A 19,705-nucleotide genomic window follows, 5' to 3' on the forward strand; every position below is an offset into this window, starting at 1 on the left:
TTACTACGTTGTAATGTTCAAAATGTTCAGTTTTCAACAAAATTGCCAAATAATGGAAGCATAAACAAGGAAGTATGACCCATTGAAAGAACAAATTAACAGACACTGTCCCTGAAGAAGCACAGACATAGGACATAATAAACAAGAATTCTAAATCCACTATCTTAAATTTGCTCAAGGAGAAAAGAAAATCACAGAAAAAAATCTAAAGGAAAGACAGAATTACACATGAACAAATCGAGAGTAACAATAAAGAATAGAGATTTACAAACGAACTAATTAGAAATTCTGGAGTTCAGAAGTACAGTAACTAAAATGAAAAAAAAATGTGAACTGGAAGATAGGTCTTTTGACATTATCTAGTCTATGGAACTGGTCATTATCCAGTCTATGAAATGATAGTATCTAGTCTATATATTGACATTATCCAGTCTACAGAATATAAAAGAATGAAGAAGAAAATGAACAGAACCTGAGGGTCCTATGACACATCATGAAGTTTAACAACATACACATTATGGGAATACCAAAAGGAGAAAATAGAGCAAAACAACGAAAAAGAATATTTGAATACATAATATTTTGAAAAATAATGGCAAAAAAGGTCTCAATTTTAATCGTAGACATGAATATATCTGTGAAGCTCAATGAATTTCAAGTAGGAGAAAGTCAAAGAGGTCCACATTGAAACACATTATAATGAAACTATTGAATGTCAATGGCTAATAGAGAATCTTGAAAGCAGCAAGATAGAAGCAACTTGCCACAACTAAGAGATCTTCAATAAAATGAATAGCAGATTCCTCATTGAAAACCATGGAGGCCAGAAAGGAGTGGAATGACACTTTCAAACTGTTGAAAGAAACAAAACCTGTCAAAAATTGGCCCCAGGATGTTGAGCTGGTAGTCCTTCTTTTTCTATTGTGACAAAATATACATAACATAAAATGTATTATTTAAACTATTTAAAATTTATTTTTATTTTTAATTAATATGGGTACATAATAGGTGTATATATTCACAGGGTACATGAGATGTTATAATACAGGCATACAATGTGTCATAGTCATATCAGAATAATTGGGGCATCCATCCCCTCAAGCATTTAACAGTTCTCTGTGTTAAGAATCTTGCTATTTCATGTTTTTAGATATTTTAAAATACACAATAAAGGCAGAGTGCAGTGGCTCACGCATGTAATCCCAGCACTTTGGCAGGCCTAGGCGGGCGGATCACAAGGTCAGGAGATCAAGACTATCCTGGCTAACATAGTGAAACCCCGTCTCTACTAAAAATACAAAAAATTAGCCAGGCATGGTGGCGGGGTGCTTGTAGTCCCAGCTACTCGGGAGGCTGAGGCAGGAGAATGGCATGAAACTGTGAGGTGGAGCTTGCAGTGAGCTGAGATCGTGCCACTGCACTCCAGCCTGGGTGACAGATCGAGACTCCATATAAAAAAAAAAATTGTGCATATATATATATATATATATAAAATAAATTATTGTTGACTACAGTCATCCTGTTGTGCTATCAAATACTAGATATAGGTCATTCTGTTGACCTATATTTTTGCACACATTATCAATCAATATATGTCCCCCTCTCTCTAATATGCATCTCCACCCTGCCCAGTACCTTTTCTAGCTTCTGATAACAATCATTCTACTATGTGCATGAGTTCAATTGTTTTAATGTTTAATTCCCACATATGAGTGAGAATATGTGAAGTTTTTCTTTCTCTGCCTGGCTTATTTCACTTAACATAATTGCCTCCAATTCCATCCATGTTGTTGCAAATGACAGGATTTTATTGCTGTTTTATAACTGAATAATATTCCCTTGTGTGTATGTATCACATTTTCCTTATCCATTCATCTGCTGATGGACACTTAGGTAGCTTCCAAATCATGGCTATTGTGAATAGTACTGCAATAAACATGGGAGTACAGTTACCTCTTCAATATCGTTATTTCCTTTCTTTCAGATATATACCTAGGAGTGAGATGGCTTCATCAATTTTATAATAGGTCCATTTTTTGTTTTTTTAGGAACCTCCATACAGTTCTCCATAGTAACTAGATCAATTTACATTCTTAACAGTGTACAAAGGTTCCCCTTTCTCCACATCTTCACCAGCATTCATTATTGCCTGTCTTTTGGATAAAAGTTGTTTTTACTGGGGTGAGATGACATCTTATTGTAGTTTTGATTTGCACTTATCAGATGATTAATGATGTTGAGCATTTTTCCATATACTTGCTGGCAATTTGTATGTCTTCTTTTCAGAAATGTCTATTCAGGTCTTTTGCCTGTTTTTAAAATTGGATTATTTATTTTTTTCTGTCAAGTTGTTTGAGCTCCTGTTAATTTCTGGTTCTTAATCCCTTGTCAGATGGTTAGATTGCAAATATTTTCTTCCAATCTGTGGGTGAGCTCTTCACTGTTTTCATTGTTTTGTTTGCTGTGCAGAAGTTTTTTAGCTTGAAGTGATCCCATTTGTTGATTTTTGCTTTTGTTGCCTGTGTGTTTGAGGTCTTACTCAAGAAATTGCTGTCCAGATAAATATTCTGGAGAATTTTCTCAATGTTTCATGTCTTAGATTTAAGTCTTTAATCCCTTTTGGTTTCATTTCTGTATATGGTGAAAGACAAGAGTCTAGTTTCATTCTTCTGCATATGGGTATTCAGTTTTTCCAGTACAACTTACTGAAGAGACTATTCTTTCCCCAGTGTATGTTCTTGGCATCTTTGTCAAAAAGGAGTTTTCTGTAGATGTGTGAATTTATTTCTGGATTCTCTGTTCTGTTTTATTGGTCTATGTGTATGCTTTCATGACAGTACCATTCGGTTTTCATTGCTATACCTCTGTAGTATAATTTAAAGTCGTCAGTTAATGTGATTTATCTAGTTTTGTTCTTTTTGTTTAGGATAGCTTTGGCTATTCTGGGTCTGCTGTTCCATATAAATTTTAGAATTGCTTTTTGTATTTCTGTGAGGAATGTAATTGGGATTTCATAGGAATTGCATTGAATCTGCAGATTTCTTTGGGTAGTATGGACATTTAAACAACATTGATTTTTTCAATCTATGAACATGGAGTGTATTTCCATTTTTTTGATGTCTTCAATGTCTTTCACCAATGTTTCACAGTTTTTATTATAGAGATCTTTCACTTCTTTGGTTAATTCTTAGACATTTAATTTTATGTGTGGCTATCATAAATGGGATTAGTCTTTTATTTCTTTTTCAGCTGGTTGATTCTTGGCATATAGAAATGTTACTGATTTTTGTATGTTGATTTTGTGGCCTACAACATTACCAAATTTGTTTATCAGTTCAAATAATTTTTTGGTGAAGCATTTAGGTTTACCTAGATATAAGTTTACATTTCTAAAAGTAAAGATAATTTGACTTCTTCCTTTCCAATTTGGATGCATTTTACTTATTTCTCTTGTCTAATTGCTCTAGCTAGGAATTTTAGTACTATGTGGAATAACAGTTGTGTAAGTAGGCATCCTTTTCTTCTTTCAGGTCTTAGGGGGAAGGCTTTCAGCTTTTCCCCATTCAGTTTGATACTAGCTATAGGTCTGTCACTTATGGCATTTATCATGATGAGCTCTATTCTTTCTATATCCAGTTTTTGAGAGTAGTTATTAATGGATGTCAAATTTTATCAAATGCTTTTTCAGCCATCTGTTGAAATGATTATATGGTTTTGGTCTTTTATTCTTATTTGGTCCTCAATTGATGTGATGCATCATATTGATTGTTTGTGTATGTTGAACCATCCTTGTATCCCTTGTCATAATGAATAATCTTTTTAATGTATTGTTGAATATGACTTGTTAGTATTTTGTTGAGCATATTTGCATCAATACTCATCAGGAATATTGGCCTGTGCTTTGGTTTGCTTGCGTGTTTGTCTGATTTTGGTATCAGAGTAATATTTGCCTTTCAGAGCCATTTTGGAATTATTCCTTTCTCCTTAATGCTTCATAATAGTTTGAATAAGATTGGCATTAGTTCTTTAACAGTTTGATTGAATTCATCAGTGAAGTCATTGGGACCTGGGCTTTTCTTCGATATACTTTTTATTATGGATTCAATATTGTTACTTGTTATTGATCTACTCAGGTTTTGAATTTCTTCATGGTTCAATCTTGGTAAGTTGTATGTCTTGGAATATATCCATTTCTTCTAAGTTTTCCAATTTATTGCCATGTAGTCTCCAATGATCCTTGGAATTTCTGTGGTATCAGTTTTAAAGTTTCCTTTTTCATCTCTGATTTAATTTATCTGGGTCTTCTCTATTTTCTTAGTCTGGCTAAGGGTCTGTCAATTTTATTTATCTCTTCAAAAAATAACCTTTTATTTTGTTGACTGTATTTTTAAAAATTTTATTTCTTTTTGTTCTGATCTTTATTTTTCTTCTATTAATCTTGGGTTTGGTTTGCTCTTGCTTTCCTAATTTTTTAAGATGCATAAGTAGGCTTTTTATTTGAAGATTTTCTACTTTTTTGACATAGTTGTTTATTGTCACTAGTTTTCCTCTTAGTACAACTTTCACTGTATCTCACAGGTTTTGGTATATTTTGTTTCCATTATCACTTGTTTCAAGAAATTTTTTAATTTCCTTTTAAATTTCTTCATTGATCCACTGATCATTCAGGAGCATATTGTTTAATTTTCATGTGTTTTGATAGTTTCCAAAGTTCTTTCTGTTATTGATTTTTTAGTTTCATTCCATTGTGGTCAGATAATATACTTGATATAATTTACATGCTTTTGAATTTTATAAAACTTGTTTTGTGTCTTAACATAAGGTCTATCCTTGAAAATGATTCATGTGCTTAGGAGAAGAATGTAGATTTTGCAGCTATTAGATGAAATGTTCTGTAAATATGCATTGGGTCTATTAGATTTGTAGTGCAGATTGAGTCCAATTTTTTGTTGATTTTCTGTCTGCATGTTCTGTCCAATGGTGAGTGTGAAAAATGGTGGTCTCTGGGTACTGTATTGAGGTCTGTCTCTCTCTCTTTTGTTCTAATAATATTTGCTTTATGTATCTGGGTACTCCAGTGTTAAGCACATATATTTATGATTGTTTTATCCTTTTGCTACATTGACCTTTGTATCATTTTATAATGCCCATCTTTGTCACTTTATAGTTTTTGTCCTAAAGTCTATTTTATCTGATATAAGTAGTTAGTCTTGCTCTTTTTTGGTTTCCACTTGCATGGAATGTCTTTTTTTATCCTTTTATTTTCAGCCTGTGTATGTCTTTATAGGTGAAGTGAGTTTCTTGTGGGCATCATATACTTGGGTCTTGTTTTTTTAATTCATTCAGTCACTCTTGGTCTTTTGGTTGGAGATTTTAGTTTACTTAAATTTACTGGTAACAATAATTAAACAGAAAAATGGAGAATACTCTAAAACTGTTTTTGTAGTGTGTCCATCACTCATATCTTTAGTAGGAAGACAGAAAGAAAAACCTATCAAAAATAATAGCTACACCAACTTTTTAAGAGTCAGGTAGTATAAAAAAATATAAATAGAAACAATAAAAAGTTCAAAAATGGGGAAGGGATGGAGTTAAAGTGTAATTTAATGCAATTATTGATAAGTTAGGACATACTACTGCCATTTTGTTACTTGATTTCTGGTGTTCTGTGGTCCTCTCTGTCTTCCCTCTTATCTTCTTTTATGTAAAAGTGATTTTTCTGGCTGGGTGCGGTGGCTCACGCCTGTAATCCCAGCACTTTGGGAGGCCGAGGCAGGAGGATCATGAGGTCAGGAAATCGAGACCATCCTAACACGTGAAACTCCATCTCTACTAAAAATACAAAAAATTAACTGGGTGTGGTGGCTGGCACCTGTAGTCCCAGCTACTCCAGAGGCTGAGGTAGGAGAATGGCGTGAACCCGGGAGGTGGAGCTTGCAGTGAGCCGAGATTGCACCACTGCACTCCAGCCTGGGTTACAGATTGAGACTCCATCTCACAAAAAAAAAAAAAAAAAACAAGAAACAAAAAACAAAAAAACAGTGATTTTCCCCCAGTAATGTGTTTTAATTTCTTGCTTTTTATTTTTTGTGTATCTGTTGTAGGTTTCATTTGATGTAACCATAAGGCTTACAAATAACCTCTTATAACCAATTATTTTGGACTGATGACAACTCAACTCTGTTACAAAAATCAACCAAATAAGCAAAGAGAAAACTAATAAATACTTTAGATTTTAACTCCATTACCTCCCCATATTAGAACTTTGTATTGTATTAATTTATATTGTTTCATACTATCTCTGAAAAGGTTGGTGTAGTTATTATTTTTGATAAGTTCTTCTTTTTGTCTTCCTACTAAAGATATGGGTGATTTTCACACTACAATTACAATGTTAGAGTATTCCACGTTTGCCTGTGCACTTACTGTTACCAGTGAGTTTTGTACCTTCAGATGATTTCTTATTGCTTATTAACATCCTTTTCTTTCAGATTGCAGGACTCCCTTTAGCATTTCTTGTAGGGCAGGTCTTGTGTTGATAAAATTCCTCAGCTTTAATTTGCCTGGGAAAGTGTTTATTTCTCCATGATGTTTGCAGAATATTTTCACTGATTATGATATTCTAGATTGGGAGGTTTTTTTTCTTCAGCACTGTGAGTATATCATGCTACTCTCTCCCTGGCCTATAGGATTATCCCTGAAGAGTATACTGCCAGATGTATTGGAACTCTTTTATATGTTTTTTTTTTTTTTTTATCTTGCTGCTTTTAGGATCCCTTCTTTATCCTTAACCTTTGCAAGTTTGATTATTACATGCCTTAAGGTAGTCTTATTTGAGTTAAATCTTCTTGGTATTCTCTAAGCTTCTTGTATATGAAATATTGATATCATTCTGTCTGTTAGAAAGTTCTCTGTTAATTTTTTTTTTGAGTAAATTTTCTACCCCAATCTTTCTCTATCTTTTCTTTAAGGTCAATAACTCTTAGATTTTTCCCTTTTGAAGATATTTTCTTATAGGCATGCTTTATTCCTTTTTTATTCATTTTTCTCTTCTGCGTATTTTCATATAGCCTGCTTCAAACTCACTAATTATTTTTTCTGCTTGATCAATTCTGTCATTGAAACGCTCTGTTGAATTTTTCGGTTTGTCAATTCAGTCTTTGAACTCCAATATTTCTGCTTAATTTTTAATTATTTCATCTGTTAAATTTCTCCTATAGGATTCTGAATTCATTCTCTGTGTTTTCTTGAAGTTTCTTGAGCTTCCTCAAAACAGCTGTTTTTGAATTCTCCATCTGAAAAGTCACATATCTCTGTAACTCTAGGATTGGTTACAGTGCCTTATTTAGTTCATTTGGTGATGTCATGTTTTCCTTGATGTTTGCCAGTGACTGAGCATTGAAGAGTTAGATATTTATTTTAATCTTCACAGTCTGGGCTTGTTTGTACCCATTCTTTTTGAGAAGGTTTTCCAAGTATTATTAAAAAATTAGGTGTTTTGATCTAAGTTTTTGGTCACTGTAGTCATTCTGCACTAGGGGAAGCCCCAAGCCCAGTAATGAGGCTACTCTTGCAGACTCTTACCACCAGGCAGATTTTCTCATTCTCTTTTTCCATGCTTCCTCAAATAGAAGGAGTCTCTGTCTCCATGCTAGGTTGCCTGTAGCTGGGAGAGAGGTAATGCAAGCACTCCCATGGGCACCACAGTTGGGACTATGTTGAGATACGCATTAAGCCAGCACACTATTGAGTTTCACCCAAGGCCTGTTGTTAGTATTGCTTGACTACCACTGATGTTTATTTCAGGGCCCTAGGTCACTTTAATCAGTAGATGGTGAATCCTGCCAGGACCAGGTACTTCTCTCCATCACAACAGGTTTCTTTCTGAGTCGGGGTCAGTCTAGAAATGTCATTCAGGAGGAAGGGGCTAGAATCCAGGGATTCACGTATCTGCTTAGTGCTTTATTTTACAGTGGCTGAGCAGATATCCAAGTTACAAAATTATCATTACTCTTTCTTCTCCTTTCCAAAAGTGGAAGGAGTCTCTCTCTGAGTTGCACTGGCTGGATTTGGGATAGAGGTGATGTCAGCATTCCTTTGGCCATGACAGCTGTTGTCACACTGAGTCACATGCATCCCAAGTTCGCTGACTCTAAGCCCAGTTCAGCATCCAGAGCTGACAATGTCTGAAGTTCTTGTGGCCTGACTGCTTTTCCAGTTTTTCAGGACCTCAGATCATTTTAGTTAGCCAGTGGTGGAGCTATACAGAACTCAGGTTTATACCACTAAGGTAGAGGATTCCCCTCTGGCCAGAGATAATTTAAATGTTTCCACCATGGTCACCAACAGAATTCTGTTCTGTGTTGTGTTCCACTGCTGCTTACAGTGGAAGCAACAGTTGTGCTTCCACTGTTGCTTACAGTGGAAGCCTTATACTATAGTTAGAATTTGGGTAGTGTGATGCCTCCAGCTTTGTCCCCCTCTCCCCCCGCCCCGCTTAGGATTGCTTTGGCTATTTTGACTCTCTTCTGGTTTTGTATGAATTTTAGAATAATTTATCTAATTCTGTGCAGAATGACATTGGTAGTTTGACAGAAATAGTTTTGAATCTGCAATGCCTTGGACTGCATGGCCATTTTAATGATATTTATTCTTTTAATTCATGAGCATAGAATGGTTTCCCCTTTATTTGTGTTGCCTCTGATTTCTTTCAGGAGTGTTTTGAGTTCTCTTTGTAGAGATCTTTCATCTCTTTGGTTAGCTGTAATCCTAAGTATTTCATTTTCTTTGGAGTTAATGTAAATTGGATTGTGCATTTGATTAGAGTCTCAGCCTGGATGTTATTGGTGTATAGAAATGCTACTAATTTTTGTACATTGTTTAGTATCCTGAAACCTTTCTAAAATTGTTTTACCAAATCCAGTAGCCTTTTGACAAAGTTCTTAGGGTTTTCTAAGTATAGAATCATATTGTCAGTGAAGAGACATATTTTGATTTCTTCTTTTTCTACTCAGCTGCCTTTTATTTCTTTCTCTTGCCTGATTGCTCTGGCTAGGACTTCCAGTAATATTTTGAATAGGAGTGGTGAGAGTGGGCATCCTTGACCTGTTTCTGTTCTCAAGGGAAATGATTCCAGTTTTACCAATTTAGTATGATGTTGGCTGTGGGGCTGTCATAGATGGCTGTTATTATTTTGAGCTATGTTCCTTCAATGCCTAGTATGTTGAGGGTTTTTTTAATCGTAAAAGGATGTTGGATTTCATTGAAAGCTTTTTCTTCATGTATTAAGATGATAGTATCATTTTGCTTTTAATTCTATGTGGTGAATCACAATTATTATTTTGTGTGTGTTGAACAAGTCCTGCATCTTGGGAATAAAGCATACTTGATCATGATGAATTAACTTTTTGATGTTCTGGTGAATTCAGCTTACCAGTATTTTGTTGGAAATTTTCGCAACTATGTTAATCAGAGATATTGGCTTGAAGTTTTCTTTTTTAATCGTGTCTCTGCCAGATTTTGGTAGTAGGATTATGCTGGCTTCATAGAGTGAGTTAAGGTAGAGTCCTTCCTCCTCAATTTTTTAGAATAGTTTTAGTAGGATTGTACCAGTTCTTTTTTTATACATCTGGTAGAATTCAGCTATGAATCCACCTAGTCCAGGGCTTTTTTGGTTGTTTATTTTTTATTACTGATTAAATTCAGAGCTCAAAATTGGTGTATTCAGGGTTTCAATCTCTTTTGATTCAATGTTAAGAGATTGTGTGATTCCAATAATTTCTCTGTTTTATTTGGATTTTCTAATTTCTGTGCATAGGGTTGTCCATAGTATTCTCTGAAGATTTTTGTATTATTGTAGGGTCAGTTGTAATGTCATCTATGTCAGTTCTGATTATACATATTTGGATCTTTTTTTTTCCTTATCAGTCTCACTAGTGGTATGTCAATCTTGTTTATTTGAGAAAGTAAGTCTTGCTTTCACTGATTCTTTGTGTGAATTTTTGCACTTCAATTTTATTAAGTTCTTATCTAATTTGAGTTATTTATTTTCTTCTGCTAGCTTTGAGGTTGCTTTGTTCTTTCTCTTCTAGTTCCTTTAGATGCAACGTTAGGTTGTTAATTTCAGATCCTTCTAACTACTTGATGAAGGCATTTAGGGGTATAAACTTTCCTCTTAGCACTCTTAATTTTTCATTTAGCTTCATCCTAGAGATTTTTGTCAATTGTTTCCCTATTTTTATTAATTTCAAAGGATTACCTGACTGTCTTAACTTTTGTGCTTGCCCACGAGTTATTCAGGAGCAAGTTGTTTAATTTCCATGTATTTCTATATTTTTGAGAGATCTTCTTGATATTGTTTTCTGTGTTTATTGCACTATCGTTTACTAGTGTACTTGTTATAATTTCAACTTTTTTTGAGTTTATTGAGACTTGCTTTATGACCAAGCATGTGGCCAATCCTAGAGTGTGCTCCATGTGTAGAAGAGAAAAATGTATATTTTGTGGTTGTTTGGTAGAGTGTTCTATAAATGTCTATAGGTCTAATTTGTCAAGTGTTGAGCTTAAGTCTAAAGTTTCTTTGTTAGTTTTCTGCCTCAGTTATCTGTCTAATGCTGTCAGTATGGTGTTGAAGTCTCCCACTATTCTTGTGTTGTTAAGTCTTTTCATATGCTAAGAAGAACTTCAATGCTTCAATGTAGGGTGCACATATTTAGGATTGTTAAGTGTTGTTGTTGAATTGTACACCCTATCCTTATGGGATGCCTTTTATTGTCCTTTTTGATTGTTGTTGGTTTAAAATCTGTTTTATCTGACATAAGAATAGTAACTCTTACATTTTTTTGTTTTCCATTTGCATGGTAGATCTTTCTCCATTCTTTACTTTGAGCCTGTGGGTGTCATTACATGTGAGACTGGTCAGTTGAAGAGAGAAAATTGTTGAGTGTTGACTTTGATCCAGCTTGCCACTTTGTGTCTTTTGAATGGTGTGTTTAGTCCATTTCCATTTAAGGTTATTATTATGTGTGATTTTGATTTTGTCATTATGTTGTTAGCTGGTTATTATGTAGACCTAATTGCATAGTTGCTTTACAGTGCCTGTGTGCTACAAGTGTGTTTTTGTGGTAGCAGGTATCATTCTTTCAATTCCATGTTTAGCAAGGAGTATGTTGTTAATAAATTGTGGCAGGAAATAATACAGGCGTACCTCAAAGGCATTCTGAGTTCACATACAGACTACTGCGATAAGGTAAATATTGCAAAACAAATTAGTCATGCAAATTTTGTGGTTCTTTAGTGCATACAAGCGATATTATGTTTACACTATACTGTTGTTTATTAAGTGTGCTATGGCATTATATCCAAAAAATTGCATACCTTAATTTAAAATTAATGTATTATTAAAATGCTAATGGTAATATAAGCCTCCAACAAGTCACAATATTTTGCTGGTGGAGGGTCTTGTTTCATGTTGATGGCTGCTGACTGATCAGGGAGGTGGTTGCTGAAGGTTGGAGTGGTCATGGTAGTTTCTTAAAATAAGACAATAAAGAGGTTTGCAACATTGGTTGACTTTCTTTTCTAAAAGATTTCTCTGTAGTATGTAATGTTGTTGGATAGCATTTTACCCATTAGAACTTATTTCAAAACTGGAGTCAATCTTCTCAAATCCCACCACTACCTTACTAACTAAACTTATCTAATAATTAAAATCCTTTGTTTTCATGTCAATAATTTACAGTATTTTCACCAGGAGTAGATTCCATCTCAATAAACAACTTACTTTGCTCATACATAGAAATCAACTTCTCATCCATACAAGTTTTATCATATTGTTGCAGAAATTCAGTCACATCTTCAGGTGCCTCTTCTAATCCTATCTTGCTGTTTTCATCACATTTGCAATTACTTTCTTCACTGAAGTCTTGAACCCCTCAAAATTATCTAGGAGGATTGGGATAAACTTTTTCCAAGCTTAATGTTAATATTTTAATCTCCTCCCATGAATCACAAATGTGTAGTCACATCTGGAATTATGAATCCTTCCAGATAGTTTTCAAAGTACTTTGTACAGATTGATCAAAGGAATTACAATCTGTGGCAGCTATAGCCTTATGAAATGTATTTCTTAAATAACAAGATTTACATTTAAAGTCAAAATAACTCCTTAATCCATGGGCTGCAGAATGGATATTGTGTTAGCAGCCATGAAAACAACATTACTCTCCTTGTTCATCTCCATTAGAGCTCTTGGGTAACCAGGTGCATTGTCAATGAACAATAATACATTGAAATAAACTTTTTAATGAGCTATAGGTCTTGACAGTGAGCTTAAAATTCTCAGTTAAGCGTGCCATAAATAGATGTGCGGTCATCTGGGTTCTGTTGTTCTAGGGCACAGGCAGAGTAGATTTAGCAAATTCTTAAGATCCCTGGGACTTTTTAAAATATCAAATGAGCATTGACTTCAATTTAAAGTCACCAGCTGCATTAGTCCCTAATAAAAGAGTCAGCCTATCACTGGAAATTTTAAAGCCCGGCATTGACCTCTCCACTCTAGTTATGAAAGTTCTATATATTATATTCTCCTAATATAAGGCTGTTTTATCTACATTGAAAATCTTTGTAGTATAGCCATCTTCATCGGTTATTTTAGCTAAATCTTCCCGATAACTTGATGCAGCTTCTACATCAGCACTTCCTGCTTCACCATGTAGTTTTATATTATGAAGACCACTTTTTCCCTTAAGCCACATGAGCCAACTTTTTCTAGCTGCAAACTTTTTTCTACAACTTTCTCATCTCTCTCAGCCTTCATAGAATTGAATACAGTTAGGGCCTTGCTCTGAATTAGACTTTGGCTAGAGGGTATGTCATGGCTGGTTTAATATTCTATTATGACTACTAAAACTCTCTCCTTATCAGTAATAAGGATGTTCAACTTTCTTGTCACTTATAAATTCACTGGAATCACACTTTTAATTTCCTTCAAAAACATTTTTTGGCATTCACACTTTGGCTGTTGGGCACAAGAGGCCTAGCTTTCGTCCTCTCTTGGATTTCTACATGCCTTTTCACTAAACTTAATCATTTCTAGCTTTTGATTTAAAATGAGAGAGATGTGACTCTTTTGTTCACTTGAACATTTAGAGGCCATTACAGAACATTTAGAGGCCATTACAGGGTTGTTAATTGGCCTGATTTCAATATTGTGTCTCAGAGAATAAGGAGACCTGAGGAGAGTGAGAGTGATGGAGGAACAGCCCATTAGTGGAGCAATCAGAATGCACACAACGTTATTGATTAAGTTTTCCATCATTTATGGGTGCAGTTTGTGTGCCTCCAGACAAATACAATGGTAATATCGAAGATCATTAATCATAGATCACTAGAACACACATAATAATGATTAAAAAGTTTAAAATGTTGCAAGAATTATCAAAGTATAACAGACACAAAGTGAGCACATGGTGTTGGTAAATGATACCAGATTTGCTCAATGCAGAGTTACCAGAAACTGTCCATTTATTAAAAAAAAAAAAATGCAATATCTGAGAACTGCAGTAATGCAAAGTGCAATAAAACAAGGTATTCCTGTACCTCAATGCAATGTTTGTCAATCAGCTACTCTACAAATTTGAGAGACCACAGTATGCTGAAATCCTAGATCACCCTGGTACACCCATGTCCCAGATGTATGGAGCACCACAGCTAGAGAGATCATTTGTACAAATGGGAGGAACTTTGGATTATACACCCTGGATGAGAATAATCTTGCTTAATTAATGAATCTTTATGATAATTCCTAAAAAACCTGGAAAAATATTCTGCAACTTTGTTTACTGTCAGTAATTGTGACGTGATTCCTCCTGAGTATCATCAAAACATGTGTGAGAGGTGATAACACTCTCTATATAGTTGGATATCTGTAAAGATATTTTTTGTTTTTAGTCCTTCTCTTTTATGAGTTATATACATTGAAGATAGGTATAACAGAATTGATTATTGTTTTCTTTTTGATTTTAAACCAAGAAAATAAAAAAGCATATAACTCCTGTTGTGTTTTCTTACCATTTTTGTTATAAAGTTGCTACCTGTTTATTAAATAATGGACAACTGAGCGGCATGCTGTAGAGTGTTTAATTGCTTAATTGACAAAGCTCCTTTTGAGTGTCAGTGGTTCTATTCCTTTAATATCATGCACTTTTATACCATGCTAATGTTATATGACACAATGCTCTAAGTCTTAGAATCAAAGATTCAATTCAGTTTAATAACTAACACACTCATCCATTTGTTCTTCTTTTTGTATCAAGCCTAAAGTAAAGAGCTCATCTTTTTTAAGTCATCCATGTTGTTCCTTAGGCTTTTCATCTTTGGTCAGATTTTTGAAGAATTGTGGCTTGTTTCATGATTTTTGTATTTGTGTCTAATGCACATTTTAACATAATAAACACTGCATTGTGTAGCTACAGCTTCTGGAAAAGTAAATCTCTTAGAAATTGTCTTTCAGATTGTCAATAAACTTTTTCTTTAAATTTCAAAAAGAAAAAGAAAAAACTGTCAAGAAAAGGAAATATTCAACAAAATTATCTTTAAAAAAATGAAATTAAGACTTTCCCAGATTAACAATGCATGAGAAAGTTCACCACTAGTGGGACTGTCATACAAAAAAAAAAAAAAAATTAAAATGAGTTCTTGAAGCTGAAATAAAAGGACATTAAGCAATAAGTTAAAACAATATTTTAAAAAAACTGATAAAAGTAACAACACAAGTAAATATAAAAGGCAGTATTGTTTTACCTTTGAATTGTAACTTCTCTTCTTATTACCTACATAATTTAAAGTATATAAAACAATTATAGACCTATATTAATGGGCACAAATGTTTAAATACATAATCTGTGACAATAACATAAGGAGGGGGCAGAGATTTACAGGAGCAGGATTTTTTTATTATTATTATACTTTAAGTTCTAGGGTACATGTGCACAATGTGCAGGTTTGTTACATATGTATACATATGCCATATTGGTGTGCTGCACCCATTAACTCATCATTTACATTAGGTATATCTCCTAATGCTATCCCTCCCCCATCCCCGCTCCCCACAATAGGCTCAGTGTGTGATGTTCCTCTTCCTGTGTCCAAGTGATCTCATTGTTCAATTCCACCTATGAGTGAGAACATGTGGTGTTTGGTTTTCTGTTCTTGTGACAGTCTGCTGAGAATGATGGTTTCCAGCTGCATCCATGTACCTACAAAGGACACGAACTCATCCCTTTTCATGGCTGCATAGTATTCCATGGTGTATATGTGCCACATTTTCTTAATCCAGTCTGTCACTGATGGACATTTGGGTTGATTCCAAGTCTTTGCTATTGTGAATAGTGCCACCATAAACATACGTGTGCATGTGTCTTTATAGCAGCATGATTTATAATCCTTTGGGTATATACCCAGTAATGGGATGGCTGGGTCAAATGGTATTTCTAGTTCTAGATCCTTGAGGAATCGCCACACTGTTTTCCACAATGGTTGAACTAGTTTACAGTCCCACCAACAATGTAAAAGTGTTCCTATTTCTCCACATCCTCTCCAGCATCTCTTGTTTCCCGACTTTTTTTTTTTTTTTTTTTGATACGGAGTCTCGCTCTGTCACCCAGGCTGGAGTGCAGTGGCCGGATCTCAGCTCACTGCAAGCTCTGCCTCCCGGGTTTACACCATTCTCCTGCCTCAGCCTCCCAAGTAGCTGGGACTACAGGCGCCCGCCACCTTGCCCGGCTAGTTTTTTGTATTTTTTAGTAGAGACGGGGTTTCACCGTGTTAGCCAGGATGGTCTCAATCTCCTGACCTCGTGATCCGCCCATCTCGGCCTCCCAAAGTTCTGGGATTACAGGCTTGAGCCACCATGCCCGGCCCTGTTTCCTGACTTTTTAATTATTGCCATTCTAACTGGTGTGAGATGGTATCTCGTTGTGGTTTTGATTTGCATTTTTCTGATGATGAGTGATGATGAGCATTTTTTCATGTGTCTGTTGGCTGCATAAATCTCTTCTTTTGAGAAGTGTCTGTTTATATCCTTTGCCCACTTTTTGATGGGGTTGTTTGTTTTTTTCTTGTAAATTTGTTTGAGTTCCTTGTAGGTTCTGGATATTAGCTCTTTGTCAGATGAGCAGATTGCAAACACTTTCTCCCATTCTGTTTCAGCTTTCTACTTATGGCTAGCCAATTTTCCCAGCACCATTTATTAAATAGGGAATCCTTTCCCCATTTCTTGTTTCTCTCAGGTTTGTCAAAGATCAGATGGCTGTAGATGTGTGGCATTATTTCTGAGGACTCTGTTCTGTTCCATTGGTCTATATCTCTGTTTTGGTACCAGGACCATGCTGTTTTGGTTACTGTAGCCTTGTAGTATAGTTTGAAGTCAGGTAGCATGATGCCTCCAGCTTTGTTCTTTTGGCTTAGGATTGTGCTGGCAATGCAGGGTCCTTTTTGGTTCCACATGAACTTTAAAGCAGTTTTTTTCCAATTCTGTGAAGAAAGTCATTGGTAGCTTAATGGGGATGGCATTGAATCTATAAATAACCTTGGGCAGTATGGCCATTTTCACGATATTGATTCTTCCTATCCATGAGCATGGTATGTTCTTCCATTTGTTTGTGTCCTCTTTTATTTCACTGAGCAGTGGTTTGTAGTTCTCCTTGAAGAGGTCCTTTACATCCCTCGTAAGTTGGATTCCTAGGTATTTAATGCTCTTTGAAGCTATTGTGAATGGGAGTTCATTCATTATTTGGCTCTCTGTTTGTCTTTTATTGGTGTGTAGGAATGCTTGTGATTTTTGCACATTGATTTTGTATCCTGAGACTTTGCTGAAGTTGCTTATCAGCTTAAGGCGATTTTGGGCTGAGACAATGGGGTTTTCTAAATATACAATCATGTCATCTGCAAACAGGGACAATTTGACTTCTTCTTTTCCTAACTGAATACCCTTGATTTCTTTCTCTTGCCTGATTGCCCTAGTCGGAACTTCCAACACTATGTTGAATAGGAGTGGTGAGAGAGGGCATCCCTGTCTTGTGCCAGTTTTCAAAGGCAATGCTTCCAGTTTTTGCCCATTCAGTATGATATTGGCTGTGGGTTTGTCATAAATAGCTCTTATTATTTTGAGATACGTTCCATCAATACCGAGTTTATTGAGAGTTTTTAGCATGAAGGGCTGTTGAATTTTGTCAAAGGCCTTTTCTGCATCTATTGAGATAATCATGTGGTTTTTGTCTTTGGTTCTGTTTATATGCAGGATTACATTTATTGATTTGCATATGTTGAACCAGCCTTGCATCCCAGGGTTGAAATCCATTTGGTCATGGTGGATAAGCTTTTTGATGTGCTCATGGATTCGCTTTGCCAGTATTTTATTGAGGATTTTTGCATCAATGTTCATCAGGAATGTGGGTCTAAAATTCTCTATTTTTGTTGTGTCTCTGTCAGGCTTTGGTATCAGGATGATGTTGGCCTCATCAAATGAGTTAGGGAGGATTCCCTCTTTTTCAATTGATTGGAATAATTTCAGAAGGAATGGTACCAGCTCCTCCTTGTACCTCTGGTTGAATTCGGCTGTGAATCAGTCTGGTCCTGGACTTTTTTTGGTTGGTAGGCTGTTAATTATTGCCTCAATTTCAGAGCCTGCTACTGGTCTATTCAGAGATTTAACTTCTTCCTGGTTTAGTCTTGAGAGAGTGTATGTGTCCAGGAATTTATCCATTTCTTCTAGGTTTTCTAGTTTATTTGCGTAGAGGTGTTTATAGTATTCTCTGATGGTACTTTGTATTTCTGTGGGGTCGGTGGTGATATCTTTATCATTTTTTATTGCATCTATTTGATTCTTCTCTCTTTTCTTCTTTATTAGTCTCACTAGTAGTCTATCAATTTTGTTGATCTTTTCAAAAAACCAGCTCCTGGATTCATTGTTTTTTTGAAGGGTTTTTTGTGTCTCTATCTCTTTCATTTCTGCTCTCATCTTAGTTATTCCTTACCTTCTGATAGCTTTTGAATATATTTGCTCTTGCTTCTCTAGTTCTTTTAATTGTGATGTTAGAGTGTCAATTTTAGATCTTTCCTGCTTTCTCTTGTGGGCATTTAGTGCTATAAATTTCCCTCTACACACTGCTTTAAATGTGTCCCAGAGATTCTGGTATGTTGTATCTTTGTTCTCATTGGTTTCAAAGAACATCTTTATTTCTGTCTTCATTTTGTTATGCACCCAGTAGTCATTCAGGAGCAGGTTGTTCAGTTTCCATGTAGTTGAGCAGTTTTGATTGAGTTTCTTAGTCCTGAGTTCTAGTTTGATTACACTGTGGTCTGAGAGACAGTTTGTTACAATTTCTGTTCTTTTCCATTTGCTGAGGAGTGCTTTACTTCCAACTATGTGGTCAATTTTGGAATAAGTGTGATGTGGTCCTGAGAAGAATGTATATTGTGTTGATTTGGGGTGGAGAGTTCTGCAGATGTGTCTTAGGTATGCTTGGTGCAGAGTTGAGTTCAATTCCTGGATATCCTTATTAACTTTCTGTCTCCTTGATCTGTCTAATGTTGACAGTGGGGTGTTTAAGTCTCCCATTATTATTGTATGGGAGTCTAAGTCTCTTTGTAAGTCTCTAAGGACTTGCTTTCTGAATCTGGGTGCTCCTGTATTGGGTGCATATATATTTAGGATAGTTAGCTCTTCTGGCTGAATTGATCCCTTTACCATCATGTAATGGCCTTCTTTGTCTCTTTTGTCCTTTGTTGGTTTAAAGTCTGTTTTATCAGAGACTAGGATTGCAAACCCTGCCTTTTTTTGTTTTCCATTTGCTTGGTAGATCTTCCTCCCTTCCTTTATTTTGAGCCTATGTGTGTCTCAGGAGCAGAGTTTTTATATGTCATTGAAGCTAGGTTGATAATAATTCAAATTCAATTATTAGACATTTAGGATATTAAATGTAATCTTTAAGGTAACTGAGAACAAAAATCACCTGGTGACTATCAAGCAAGCCCCATAGACAAACCAACTTATATGAGGAATGTAGAAGTATAATGAAGGGAGGAAAGACCCCTTGGTGACCATCAAAAAGGCCATCCAGAGGCCAAACTCTTTATCTGGGGAATTCAGAAGTAATTAAACTTCTCTAGTGTCTAAAGTTGGCTTCTGGTTCCAGGCCTTTTTTTTTTTTAATTTTACGTTAAGTTCTGGGATACATGTGTAAAACGTGCAGGTGTGTTACATAGATAAACACGTGCCATGGTGGTTTCCTGCACCTATCAACACGTCAATTAGGTTTCAGACCCTGCATGTTTTAGGTATTTGTCCTAATGCTTTCTTCCCTTGACTCACTCCCTGACAGGTCCCGGTGTGTGTTTTTCCCCTCCCTGTGTCCATGTGTTCTCATTGTTCAACTCCCAATTATGAGTGAGAACATGCAGTGTCTGGTTTTCTGTTCCTGTGTTAGTTTGCTGAGAATGATGGCCTCCAGCTTCGTCCATGTCCCTGCAAACCACATGAATTCATCCTTTTTATGGTTGCATAGTATTTCATGGTATATATGTGCGACATTTTCTTTATCCAGTCTAGCATTGATGGGCATTTGGGTTGGTTCCAAGTCTTTGCTATTGTAAACAGTGCTGCAGTAAACGTACATGTGCATATATTTTTATGGTAGAATAATTT

This window comes from Macaca mulatta, chromosome X, assembly GCF_049350105.2.
Source record: "Macaca mulatta isolate MMU2019108-1 chromosome X, T2T-MMU8v2.0, whole genome shotgun sequence".
Classification (NCBI taxonomy): domain Eukaryota; kingdom Metazoa; phylum Chordata; class Mammalia; order Primates; family Cercopithecidae; genus Macaca; species Macaca mulatta.